A 13,910-nucleotide genomic window follows, 5' to 3' on the forward strand; every position below is an offset into this window, starting at 1 on the left:
AAGATTTTAGAAACAATGCAAGTGAAAAAGAAAGTAAAAAAATATGCCAGAGGGCAGCCCAGGTGGCTCAGCGATTTAGCGTGGCCTTCAGCCCAGGGCATGATCCTGGAGACCTGGGATCAAGTCCCACATCAGGCTCCCTGCATGGAGCCTGCTTCTCCCTCTGCCTGTGTCTCTGCCTCTCTCTTTTTCTCTCATGAATAAATAAATAAAATCTTTTAAAAAGTATGCCAGAAAGATAATCCTGTAAATTGAAATATGCTGGATGGTACTTTTAAAAATTATAGTTTTATTTATAACCCCCAAGCACATGTCTAAAATAGTTTACAGTACAGGTTCAAGTAGAATATAAAATGCATATAGGTTAAATTTACCTGTAAGATTAGGAAGGGTTACAGACAATTTTTAAAAAAAAGATCAAACCCATGCTATCTCCATGAGAGACTATCTCAATGAGACAAAACAGACTAAAAGTTGATATTGCATTAAAAACCTCTTTATTTCAGGGGATCCCTGGATGGCTCAGCGGTTTGGTGTCTGCTGGTCCTGGAGTCCCGGGATCGAGTCCCACATCAGGCTCCCTGCATGGAGCCTGCTTCTCTCTCTGCCTATGTCTCTGCCTCTCTCTCTCTGTGTCTCTCATGAAAAAATAAATCAAATCTTAAAAAAAAAATCTCTTTATTTCAGAGATTTGAAAACAGATTCTACAAAGATAGTATCAGGTTAAAATAGATGTCATAGCAAATAGTAACCAAAAAAAACGTCAGAAGAGAGAATTAAATTTGAGTGGAAATCAACAATTTGGAGAAAAATGATACAATATTGATTTTTTAAATTAGAAGACAGAGATCCATCTGTCTGATTAATGAATGCAGAAGATATAATAAATTAAAAAATGAAAGTGTGATGTACAGTAGTAACATGAATTGACCAGTATGTCAAATTCATAAGACACCTTACATGAAATGTAAAGTATTTAAAATGATCCGTGATGTAGAAGTAAACAGACCAAAACTCAGAACAAGAAATAGAAAAAGAGACATAAAAAAATATCATTGAACCTACTATTTTTTTTTGGAACTTCATAGGATGTACAGTATCTGGACAGCTTACAGAACACAACATGGTTTTTAATTCATTTAATGAGGTAGATAGTGGATACTGTCTTCACCTACATATCTGAAGTACACACTAAAAAAGTTTTAGGACCAATTATTATTATTACACATTATTTAAAATAGTAGATATTGGGCAGCCTGGGTGGCTCAGCAGTTTAGCGCCGCCTTCAGCCCAGGGCGTGATCCTGGAGACCTGGGATTGAGTCCCGTGTCGGGCTCCCTGCATGGAGCCTGCTTCTCCCTCTGCCTGTGTCTCTGCCTCTCTCTCTCTTTCTGTGTCTCTCATGAATAAATAAATAAAATCTTTAAAAAAATAAAAAAAAATAGTAGATATTATCCTGGACAACATTTTCTTACCAGAAAAGAATAATCCTGGATAGCGAAAGTGGGTTAGCCTAGGAAATTGAGACTCGTATTACACAAGAAAATTTATCAAACTAAAACTTTAGCAACAAAAATACTAACATTTTTTCACTATCTCGATAGCTCTTGAGAAGCCATTCAACAAATTCCATAATCTGTTTCAGATGAAAGTGCTTAAAATATTAGTCTCAGGAGGCAATTTTTTTTAACTTGATGGGAAGTGTGTGTGTGTGTGTGTGTGTGTGTGTGTGTAAAACCAAGAGTCAAGTTGGAAAAGATTAAGAAACATGGTGCAGAAAATCACTTCTCTTAAAAAGAGAAACCAAAAGATTAGTTTTTGTTGAGGGTGAAACTACTAATCCAGAAAATTTAGACTCTCATTAAAAAAAAAATGACTAGTGGTAGCAAAGTTGTTTAGCCAAACAGTGAGGTACAAGGTGAACCCACAAAATCAGTTACCTTTCTTTTTATTAGTGATTGCATCAGAAATAGCACAAAAGAAGTTCTTTTCTACTAATTGTATCAGAAGCACATAAGAATTTAAGTCAGGACAGAGATTTATAACAAGAAATATCTAAAACTATGGTAAAAAGAAGGAAGCCATGAACAAAGGGAGCACTGTACTCTTAAAAATGCTACTTGTTAATGCTAATAGTACTAGGAATTAATAATTAAATCATTAGCTAGATTCATAAAAATATTTTATGAAATATTGATGGTAAAAAAAATAAAAAAAGAAATATTGATGGTAGTGTCCCATAGAAAAGTTTATGGAACTGGAAAATCCTATGGGATGAAAAGACAAAGCCAAAGAAACAAGGTGTTTTTTTTGTTTTGTTTTGTTTTCAAGATTTATCTATTTATTCATGAGAGACGCAGAGAGAGAGGCAGAGACATAGACAGAGGGAGAAGCCGGCTCCTTGCAAGGGGACCTGATGCGGTAACTCGATCCCAGGACCCCAAGGTGATAACCTGAGCTGAAGGCAGACGCTCAACCACTGAGCCAACCAGGTGCCCCTGAAACATGGTTTTTAAACAGTAAGAATTATGCCCGGTGTTTTAGGTTTTAAAATACAAGTTTAAAAAAATAATGGTTTGATGCCTTAAAAATATAGATACTATTCAGTGGAATAAAATAATAGTCCAGAAATGCACATCATAGAGAATATGCTATATAGCTATAAAACAATACGGAATAAATTTAATCCTTAATAAATGCTCCTGGAACAATCAGATAATGAATGACATGCAAAGGAATTAACTTTAATCCATACCTCATATCATATATAAAAATTTTTAAATAGTTTGAAAAATTTCTTGTTAAACAGAATGATGAAAACTGGGTAGGCCATGAGGTGCTGGGTCTTCTTTTAGGCACTCAAGAAAGAAAACAGTAAAATGAATTGAATACACATGGTGAGCAAAACCGGTTAGGATTTACCAGGACAGGTGAAAGCCACAATCCATCTTGGCCCCTCCTTCACAGATGGAAGCCTGGAGCCTCAGAGAGGTTAAGTAACTGGCTCAAGGGGGCTGGAGGTGGGATGGGAGCATAGAGCTGAGGGGGGCAAGCTGCACCCTGCTGTGTCACCCTCCAAGAGGATGGCCTAGGTGTGCCTGGGTGGCTCCGTTGGTTGAGTGTCGGACTCTTGATTTTGGCTGGGTTCATGATCTGGGGGTGGGGGTGGGGGTCTGGGGGGGGTGTCATAGGATTGAGCCTTAAGGTGGTTCCGCACCCAGCAGGAGTCTGTTCCTCTCTCTCTCTCTTTCTGCTCGCCCTTCCCACCCTCAGCTGGCATGCACATGCTCTCTCTCTGAAAGTAAATAAATAAATCTTAAAAAAAAAAAAAGACATGAGAGACACACAGAGAGAGGTAGAGACATAGGCAGAGGGAGAAGCAGGCTCCCAGTGGGGAGCCCGATGCGGGACTCGATCCCAGGACCCTGGGGTCACTCCCTGAGCTGAAGGCAGCCGCTCAACCCCTGCACCACCCAGGTGCCCAGGAAGTTCTCATTTTCAAGTGGCTCAGAGTGGTGGAGCAGAATGACGTGTGAAGGGCACTCAGGAACCTGTGATAAACTGGAGAATAGGACGTGGCTCAAAGGCGGCCCAGGGGAAGTTGTGGCCAACTCCCTTTGAGACATGGATGCACATTGTACAGACGAGACATTGCTTCCATTGGGTCTAGAAGGAAGGGCAGATTTGTCCAGGCTGACAGTGGAAGGATGCCACCCGGGAAGCAAGCTCAGGGTGTGCAGAGGTGGCAAGGGCATTGGGGTAGTGGGCGTACCTGAGGCTGGCAGGAGATGGCCACAGGGACCAGGGCCGGAGAGCCTGATGCGCTGTGTCAAGGGACTCTCAACTTTGTGTTGCAGACAGTGGGGATCCCACGGAGGATTTGAGAGGCAGGACAAAATCCGCATTTTATAAAGATCCTTTGGGTGCAGCTAGGATGATGGAAATGAAAGACAAAACCCAAGGAGCTCCTGAGGAGGCTGACGGAGCGCATGGGGTGGCGGCATGAGGGTCTAAACAAGACAGCAGCAGGGAGGACCCATCATAAGATGCTCCCAGAAAACGCTATATTTATGTCAGTTTGCAAGTGTGTGCTTTTGATCCACAGAAGTGTATGTGCCAGGGGTGCCTTGGTTAAGCATGCGACTCATGGTTTCAGCTCAGGTCGTGATGTCAGGGTCATGAGATCGAGCCCAGCGTCAGGCTCCGTGCTGGGCATGGAATCTGCCTAAGATTTTCTCTCTCCTTCTGCCTTTGTCCCACTCAGCTCACTCTCTCTCTCTCTAAAAAAAAAAAAAAAAAAAAAGAAAAGAAATTGCCAATTATTACTGATTAATGCTCAACAGCATGCAGATGCAGATTAGTGAGGACTTTACATTCACAGCTATAAAAAGATGCGTAAGTTGTCAAACAGCCAAGAAATCTTGGTGACTAAAATGTCCTATCTAGGTGGGGGGTTTATGGACAATTTATTCTTTCTTCTTTAGGGTAGTGGTCAAGAGCATTGGGCTCTGGAGTCTGTCTTCTTGTGTTCATAATTCTGTTTTTTTTCACTTACTAGTTGTGAGACCTTAGGTGGCCTTGTAATCTGAGTCTTGTTAGTAAAATGAGAACCATCTCCCACTTCTACGGACTGAATTATGTGCCCTCCAAATTCCTACACTGAAGCCCTAACCTCCGATGCACCTGTATTTGGAGATGGGTCTATAGGAGATAATTAAGTTTAAAGAGGGTCATAAAGGGGCGCCTGGGTGGCTTAGTCAGTGAACCGTCTGCCTTCTGCTCAGGTCGTGATCCCAGGGTTCTGGGATCGAGCCCCATGTTGGGCTCTCTGCTCAGCTCCCTCTCCCTCTGCGTGCCACTCCCCCTGCTTGTGTTCTCTCTCAGACAAATAAATAAATACAATCTTCAACAAAATAAAAAGGTCATAAAGATAGGGCCCTGATCCTATAGGATTAGTGTCTTTATAGGAAGAGACACCCGAGAATCCTCTTTCTCCCTCTCTACCCCCGACTCCCTGCCGGGTGAGTGCACCGTACATGGTGAGAAGGCGGCTGTCAGCAAAGCCTCGAGGAGACCGCTCCCCAGACGCCCAGCTGGCTGATGAAGCATTGGTTTTAAACTTCCCAGCCTCTAAAACGGTGAGAAATAGATGCCTGTTGTTAAGTCATCCATGTGTGGTGCCTCGTTAGAGGAGCACTAGCACATCGGGACCCTCACATCTCCTTACACAGTTCTCGTGAGTGGTAAGTACAGTAACGCACGTGCAATACTGGGTGTGCACTCACTGCTCAATAAGCAGTAGCTAGAGTTGTGAATTACTTGTATCATTAGGGCGTTGATTTTTTCTTTCAATATTTTATTTATTTACTTGACAGAGAGACAGCACAAGCAGGGGGAGGGGCAGAGGGAGAGGGAGCAGGGAGCCTGACACCGGGCTCGACCCCAGGACCCTGAGCTCATGACCTGAGCTGAAGGCAGATGCTTTACCGACTGAGCCACCCAGGCGTCCCTAGCTGCTACTACCCTTTGGTCTTTGTTTCTTCTGCACAGATCAATCATAATATAAGCCTTAGAGTTTATGCTTTTTTTAAAAAATATTTATTTATTTATTTATTTATTTATTTATGATATTATTTATTTGTTCATGAGAGACAGAGAAAGAGAGAAAGAGAGGCAGAGACAGAAGCAGGCTTCATGCCAGGAGCCTGATGTGGCACTTGATCCTAGGTCTCCAGGATCATGCCCTGAGCCAAAGGCAGGCGCTAAACCACTGAGCCCACCCAAGGATCCCTATGCTTTGTTTATCATCAAACTTCCCCTGTAAAATCGGCATGAAAAGCTGTTCCCCCATTTCAGACAGAGGCAGTGAAGAAATGTTATATATTAGCCAATCCTGGTAGAATTTTCTTTTCCTTGCACTGCACAAGAAATGCGGGCTCTGGTGCTCTTGGCCCGAGGAAGGATTCTGTGATGGGGCAGCGGGTCTCATGCCCAGGCCAGCTTCAGAGGGCCTGGAGCTTCCTGCTGGGCAGTCCCCACTCTAGTGAGGCAGCCAAACGGACAAGGGGACTTGACCGGGTGGCCTCTGTGTCCCCATATCCAGTGGCAATTTTGATGGTAGGAATTTTACAAGGAAAGGAAAGAAGTCAGTATTTATTCAGGCGCCTCTCGTGTTTCAGGTGGGGTTGAGTGAGGAGAAAGTGCATGCAGCACGGGCCAGGGGTAGGGCAGGAGCAGATGGCTATAGCCCCTTCAAGATGGAACTTGGCGTTCCGAGGCCACCTTTCTCAGGAAGATTGAGTGGTGGCCTATGTGGACACAGGATCCAAGAATGTGGGAGCCAATGAGATTCACAGCTGGGAAGCCACAGAGTTAAAAGTGGGGTGTCAAACATTCCTGGCTTGAAAATGGGAATTTGGGTGACATTTATTCAAATGCCTGGGTTGTAGAGATGCGGGTAACACATGGGCATCTGGTTTACGTGTCCAGATGGGGGATGGAAGCCCCTTAAGAAACAGCGGAGGGGAGTCACCAAGCCACACTTTGTGGCCGCCGCGTAGGTACCAGAAGGGCCAGCTCTGAGAGGAGGGCTTTCTCAGCCCTGGACCGTAGCATCCCATTGCTGACTTTTGGAAGGGCCTTGGAGGGAGATGTACTTCAGAACTTAAAAGTGTAATTTTTAAACACACAGAACAATAGCTTCTAATCCCTACTCTCTTTCTAGAGAGGATCCAGCCCACTGATTCTCTCTCTGTGCAAGGCTCTCAGCCCTCACGCTCCTTCTGCCTGAATTTCTGACGTCTGTACACGTTCTGTGCACCACAGCGCCAGACTCCTTGTTCATTCCCAAGTGCTCATACTGTGTGCTTTCCCTCACACACTTCTCTTCACCTGAAGGGGCCCCTCTTTCTCCGGGGCCCACCTTTTAGAATCATACCCATCTTCCAATGCCGGCTTAATTGCTATGCAGCTGCCGACGTTGCACGGTTCCTACAGCTGGCATTCACCATGTGTGTCATCTGGGGACTTCCCTGCAAAGAGGGGTGTTATGTGCCTTGCAGAATTTTCCCAAGTGCAGGCCCCACACACTCCTTCATTCAATGTCCATTCATAGCTAGCCTACCGTGTGCCAGCACTGTGTGCAGTGTTTTGTTTTGTTTTGTTTTAAGATTATTTATTTATTTATTTATTCAGGAAATACACACAGAAAGAGGCAGAGACACAGGCAGAGGGAAAAGCAGGTTCCCTGAGGCTATTTTGTCTCTCTGCAAATCAGTTTCCTCATCTGTAGGATGGGGATGTAACATCGGTGGCCCAGGGCTGTGACACAGTAACAGAGGAACGGGGGCTCAGCCAACGGTGCCTGGCACGAAGTAAGTGGCGGCCACAGGGCCTGTGTCATTACTGTCATTATTCTAGATGGCGAAAGAAAACCAACTGGGATGTGAAGTCAAGTCACAGGGCCCGGAGCCAAGAGATGTCTCTCCTTTTCTGTCTAGGTTTTCCCCCTTCGGAATGGCACAGCGGTATATCTTCTGTGAAAATGTACTTTCTGGAATAATGAGAGGGATAAACCAAATCCTCCCTTTCCTTGTGTAGACAGGCTGGCTGAGCTCTTAGCCCGGTGGGTGCTTCAGCCCAATCCTCGCTGTCGCAGTTTTGCGTTCTCTGCTGAGATAATGCCTCTGAGCAACTGAGACCCTATGGCATGTTTTTCAGAAATAATTATGATTTCAACGCTATGGCCCCTTCCTTTGATCATTTCATCTCCTGATCGTAATCTGATATTCAGAATGACCTTGGCACAAGCCACACCAGCAGCAGCCTGGGTCTTCCTTCTCTCCGTGCTGATAAGCCTCTGTCCTAATCCCAAGGTCTTGGAAAAACACCATGTTTGATCTCTCTTGATGTTCAGGAGCACCACGGTTCCCTATCTGGGTGATGTGTATTCAGGTCACTGGGTCCTGAACCTGGGGCTCTCCTAGTCGGCCTCGGGCCAGGGCAGCTATAATTGGTGAATGGACAGTATCTACTGTTACTTAAATTTTCCTGATTTGTAGGATGGAAATCACTCCTGCGAATGCCATAAGAATATTCCCTTGTGTATTTGTGAAAAATAAAAAGGGAGGATAAAGAAGAAAATTTCACCATACTAATGTTTAAACCACCTACTAACTTGTGTAGTACTCAGTGAGATTCTAAGGAATATCAATAAACTTGAGATTCCTGACTGAATATAAGTCGTAGCCTAGCTCACAGTGTGGCAAAAGCTAGCACACATTTATAAAACTCAGTTCTAGTTTCACCTTTGTGAAAGAGTATATTTTTTAAAGTCTAAAGTCAAAAGTGAACTAACTTACAAATATCTCTATCTGACCCTTACATGCCTATCCATTGGTTCAGATGAGGCATAACACGGAGAAAGTCTACTTTCTACACGTATTTGGACTCTCATGCCTACCTTCTCATCACGAAGTGATGTCGTTTTGTTTTAGGCTCTTCAAGGATTATTTTAATTTCTCTAGACAGCATTCTATTATCATGTCACATCTTTTTTTCTTTTTTTTTTTTCACACTGAATACAGGTGTAGGTTAGTGAAATTTGGGGCCAGAATGTAAAGAAGCTTTGGAAGAGAAATGTTAGCAATTGGATAGAAGTACCACAAGCCAAGAATATGAAATTAGAGAGTAGGAGACTGATTTCATCCTTGTTCTTGGGCCATGGAAACTTGGCTTTACTGTTAGGTTATTTCAATTTTTTTTCTGTTTTGTGTTCCCTCAGAAGTTCACATTCTAACCTGCTGCCCAAGTAGAGACAGGGACCCAGGGATGCCTGGTGGCCAGCCATTATACGTCAATTGCAGTGTAGCAGCTTCCAGAGTTCCTCCCAGGGCATCTGGGTGCTACTGGTGGGGAGGGACCTCACCTGGAAGCTGCTTTCACCATAACACTATGATCTGGCATCGGTGTCCAGGCTGGGAAGCAGCTTCACATGACTTATCGTGGCTGCCTCTGAGGTATAAATAGGGCAAGGAGTATCTTTGGATATCTGAGCCAACGGGGTGTGAGAAGTCATCTATGTTATCCATTAATTTAAAAGATGGTAGAAAAGAGGCTCAGGGTTGTCTGAGCTGGTAGTGGATAGAGAAGCGGTATTGGGCGGGGATAAGGTATTGGGCAGGCCAGTAGTGACCATGGGATCAGAGTTGGGCCATCTGGTTCCAAAGCCTCCCTACCAACCTCAACCCTAACCTGCCTCTCTTGCTCACTAGCCAGCTTCATGACCTTGGGCAAATTTCTGCATGCCTTACTGTCCTCATATGGAATAGGGGGATAATAAATAGTACTTACATACAAGCACGTGTAAAGGACTTAGAACAGTGCCTGGGACACATTAAGTGCTCAGCTAAGTGTTAGCTATTATTAGCATCAGTATTCAAGCAAATTCAGTCCCGGGAATTCTGATCTTCAGGTAAGCACACTGTTTTTTTCACTTCATGTTACTTCTCTTGTCTTCTCAGGCTGACTTAAGGGTATTTCAATAGAATGAACGTAGCTAAGGAGAAAGGCTGTCTTTATTACCTTTTTATCAAGGGCTACACTTCTTTATCCTCCCTCACTCACACTCTTCTCCCTGCTTCTACTGAGATGAAAGTTGAGAGGGACATGGGATAAAGAAGTGGAATGAAGAAATTGTAATTAAGAGGGGGAACACCCTTTAAGAGCAGTGCTGGAAAGTCTAAAAGAGGAAATAAGTTGAGAGTTGTGAGAGATACTCACACCTAGACTTACTTTCAGAACTACGTTTAGAACAAGTAGGAAAAATTAAGAAAAGCAGTAGGTCTACAGCCAGGATGAGAGGCGGTCAAGTTAATTCATAGCTTACTTAGCTGGGTTTTTCCTTGGAATACAACCACCAACCTGGAAAGAGTAGCACAATCGATGGATAAGGGGATAATAAACCCAAGAGAAATGTGGATAATAAGAGAGCACCGAAGTAATTAAAATGAATCATTTCTAGGCCCAGACTCTTGACACTCCAGGCAACTAAAAGAAGTTCTAGCTCAAAAGTGCTTGTAAATTAGTGCTATCAGTTTGCTTCAATTTTCTTCCAAAAAGGAAGAAATTTAGATTCTATAAATTATAGTTTGGGGAGCTTGAAGTTTATTTTATTTTGCAAAAACAACAACAGCGATTATATCTATGTGGAGGGGCTTTGACAACTACGACTCATTAGATGTGGGGCAGGAATACAGCAAGAGGTTCACTGGATGATGAAGAATCAATGAGGAGTTGGAGGGTCAACGGGCCATAGAAGCCAGGGGACAGCCTGGGCACCAAAATACTAGGGAGTGAGTGCAAAGGAAGCAGGAGAGAAGTTTGAAAACCAGGGTCAGCTGAGAGAATACTGTTGAAAAAGAGATGCTGAAAGGTCAGGAAGCAGGAGAAATGAAAACATCTTTAGGGATGTATGCTGATGTCATCTTGAGTCCAAGCCAGAGACATGGACCCGGTCCAGGTTGGGCACTGAATGGTAAACTAATTTGTCAGCAGAGTCGGGAACTAGGAACACACATAATCCATGAACACTGCCCCCAGATGTCATAGCCAAGTTCTTTCCCTGGATTTTTGAGCTTGTGAATGGCGAAGAGCCATTTCCTGCCTAAAGGATCAGTGATGACATAGTGCTTGATTAATGTCAAATTGAATGAATTTTACTTCTTTTGACTATGGTGTTTCCAAACTGGAGACCCAGATTTGTGATAAGCATAGATGGATTTTAATGTGCTTATCATGGGTGAAGTGGAAAATGAAAATAGAATGCTTGTTCAACTGGTTAATTATAGAACCAGTTGTTTGAACAAATCCAAGCAGAAAAGCTTTGATGAACAGATTGATGTTAACTAGCAGGAATGAGTTTAGTGGTGAGAAACAGGGTCCGAAAATTCACAGAACCTCTTCAAAATAAAATATACTCGAATTAAATGCTGAGCAAAATTTCAGATGACAGGTAGTTGGGAAGGATGCCTAATGTTTTGGATGGCAGACTGAAAATTCAAAGGCATCTTTATAGGCAAAAATAAATTCTGAAAGAAGTCCTTGTAAGGCCTGAGTGCATTCTCCAATGTACATTACACCTGGAATACTGCATCCAATTCTAAATGAAGTATCATGAAGGACTTTAATAAATTAGAGGTAAACCAGGGAGGGCAGTCAGGTGAGCTAGGGATTTGAAAACAACCATATGAGGACATAATGTTAATACACAGCTTAAGAAAAAGGCCATGCAAAAATGAGAACATGGGATGGATATGACAGCCATCCAAATATGCGACCTCTTGGCTAAAGAGGAGGTTCATTATGAGGTGATCGTTCTGCAGAGAGTTCATGCCAGAATGGACAAAAGAAGTTAGAATCCAGGAAATCACAGGCTGGAAGAAGCTGGGCAGGTAGCCCATCTCTGTGGCAGAAGAATGAGCGAGATCAGTACTGTATGAAGAGGCTGTGAGCAGGGGGAGGTCCAAATGGGTAAAACCAGGCCATTCTGGAACTAACACCATGAATGCTGAGAGCCTGCCATCACATTCCTTTGAGGTGCAATTTGGCAGGATTTGTCAGGCAGGGACGAGGTTTCATTGGTTGTAAATTGGGCCAAATTGTCCTGTGGAGATGGGTTGTCACCATATTTCCCAAGAACAGTATCTTTTTTTTTCTTAAGATTTTATTTATTTATTAGAAAAAGAGAGAGAAAGAGGATGAATGGGAGGAGAGGCAGAGGGAAAGGAGAGAGAGAATCTTAAGCAGACTCCTCGATGAGCACAGAGCCCAACTCAGGGCTCAATCTCATGACCCTGAGATCATGACTGGACCCAAGAGTTGGACACTTAACTAACTGAGCCACCCAGGCACCCCATGGAATGTTTTAAAACAACAGTTTGATATTTTTTCCTGGATCTGTGGGTTGACTGAGTTCTGATGGGTGGTTCTTCTGCTCCATGTGGTGTTGGCTGTGCCTATGGTCCACTGGAGGCTTAGATGGATTATGACATCCTACACAGCTCATTACACAGCTGGTGTTGGTGCTGGCTGGGAGTTCATCCTAGACTACTGACCAGAACATCTTAGTGTTCCCCCATGTGGCCTCCCCATATGCTTGGGCTTCTCCCTGCATAGCAGCTAGGTTCCCAGAGGAGCATTCCAAGTGTGCCCAAATGGAAGCTGTAGATCTCATAGGAGCATCCTTGGAAGTTACACAGTGACACTCTCTCCAGGATCAAAGGGAGGGCACATACATTTCATCTGTGATCAAAAGAATGGTGAAGAATCTAGGGCCACCTTCAATCCACTACAAGGAATAATGGGAGATAGGAGATGATAAAAGGGAAGGTAGTTTCAGAGATTCCCAAATAACAAGTGGAAATGACTGCCTAATGGAGGTTATTATGGTTAGTGGAAATGGCACATAGCAAGTTCTTATTAAATAGTAATTGCTGCAATCATGACTATTATAAAATTATTACTATCATTGCTATTGTTAATGCTATGTCTGTCATGAAAGTGTCTAAACTCTAAACAGAGACCACGAGATCAGATTTCAGGAAAAGACTAGAAGAGATTCCTGCAGCGGGAGGGTAAACTGTGGAAAGATAAACTCTAAGGGACTACAAGTTTCCATTATTCAATAAAAAGATAATAAAAGACTTTCTCCCATTTCTCACTTGTCCCAGAGCACCTACCCTCCTTCCATTCAGCTTCTTTCTTCCCTTCTATACAGCACAGCCCATGAGAGACTGGTTTTGAAAATAAAGCAGTACAAAAATGCCAACCAAAAAAAGAAGGTTTTCAAAAAAATTTTTTAAAGATTTATTTATTTGAGAAAGAGGAAGCAAGGGGGGAGGGGCAGAGGGAGAGGGAGACAGAAACTCTAGCAGACTCCCCAGTGACCATGGAGCTCCAAGAGGAGCTCCATCTCACAACCCTGAGGTTAGTTCTAAGCTGAAACTGAGAGTCAGAGGCTTTAACCAACTGTGCCACCCAGGTGACCCCCAAAAGGAAGTATTTTGGGTCAGTGTGGTTCTATGGTACTCTTCAGTTAGAGCAAACAAACAAACAAAATCCCTTGTAAGATATGTATGGCCTTACTTTTTCAGTAGGATCTGATCTATATAAAGGAATTTACTACACTACACAACATCTTACTTTACGGTAAAAACGAAACCCCATTTAAAATGTCTTAGAACAGTGAAGTGAGCCTCCACTAGGGGTCATTTTGGGAATTTATGGAGACATTTTTGGGGGTGTCCTACTAATTGAAAGGTGCTGCTAGTAGTATTTGCTGGGAGAGATCAGGAACGCTAGTTGTCCTGCTATGCACAGGATGGTACCTAATAAGAAGGTCTTGTCCTGAGGTTCACAAGACATTTGAATGCCCTGCCAGACATTTGTGTAAATGAAAATTTATGTTTAAAGTTGTTTGGCCCTACAACGTAATTCTATAATACATAATATTTTTGAAATGTTTTCATACACATCAAATTTGTGGACGTGCAACTACTGCGTACATTAAGGTATCATTGTACTTTGAACCAAGAAGTTTTCACCATTTTGGAAAATAACATCACTGATGACAATGCTGCTTATGGTGTCTGCATCACTAGCATCACATATCTTTGTCAGCCTTCATTTGTGGTGTCAAAGTTACAGTGATCTGTACCGGTGTAAGGATTCCTATTGAAAATTAGATTTTACTGTAGATTGTTTTCTCCTTTATAATGCAGTTAAAAGTTTATATTGAGGTTTAAAAATTATGGGTGTAGGTAGACTAATTATCGATGAATTTTATTTCAAGGTCATAAAGGGAGTGTTATAATGTTTATTATAAGAAGCAGGATATTGAGTCTGACAGAGTT

This window comes from Canis aureus, chromosome 5 (assembly GCF_053574225.1).
Source record: "Canis aureus isolate CA01 chromosome 5, VMU_Caureus_v.1.0, whole genome shotgun sequence".
NCBI classification, from domain to species: Eukaryota; Metazoa; Chordata; class Mammalia; order Carnivora; family Canidae; genus Canis; species Canis aureus.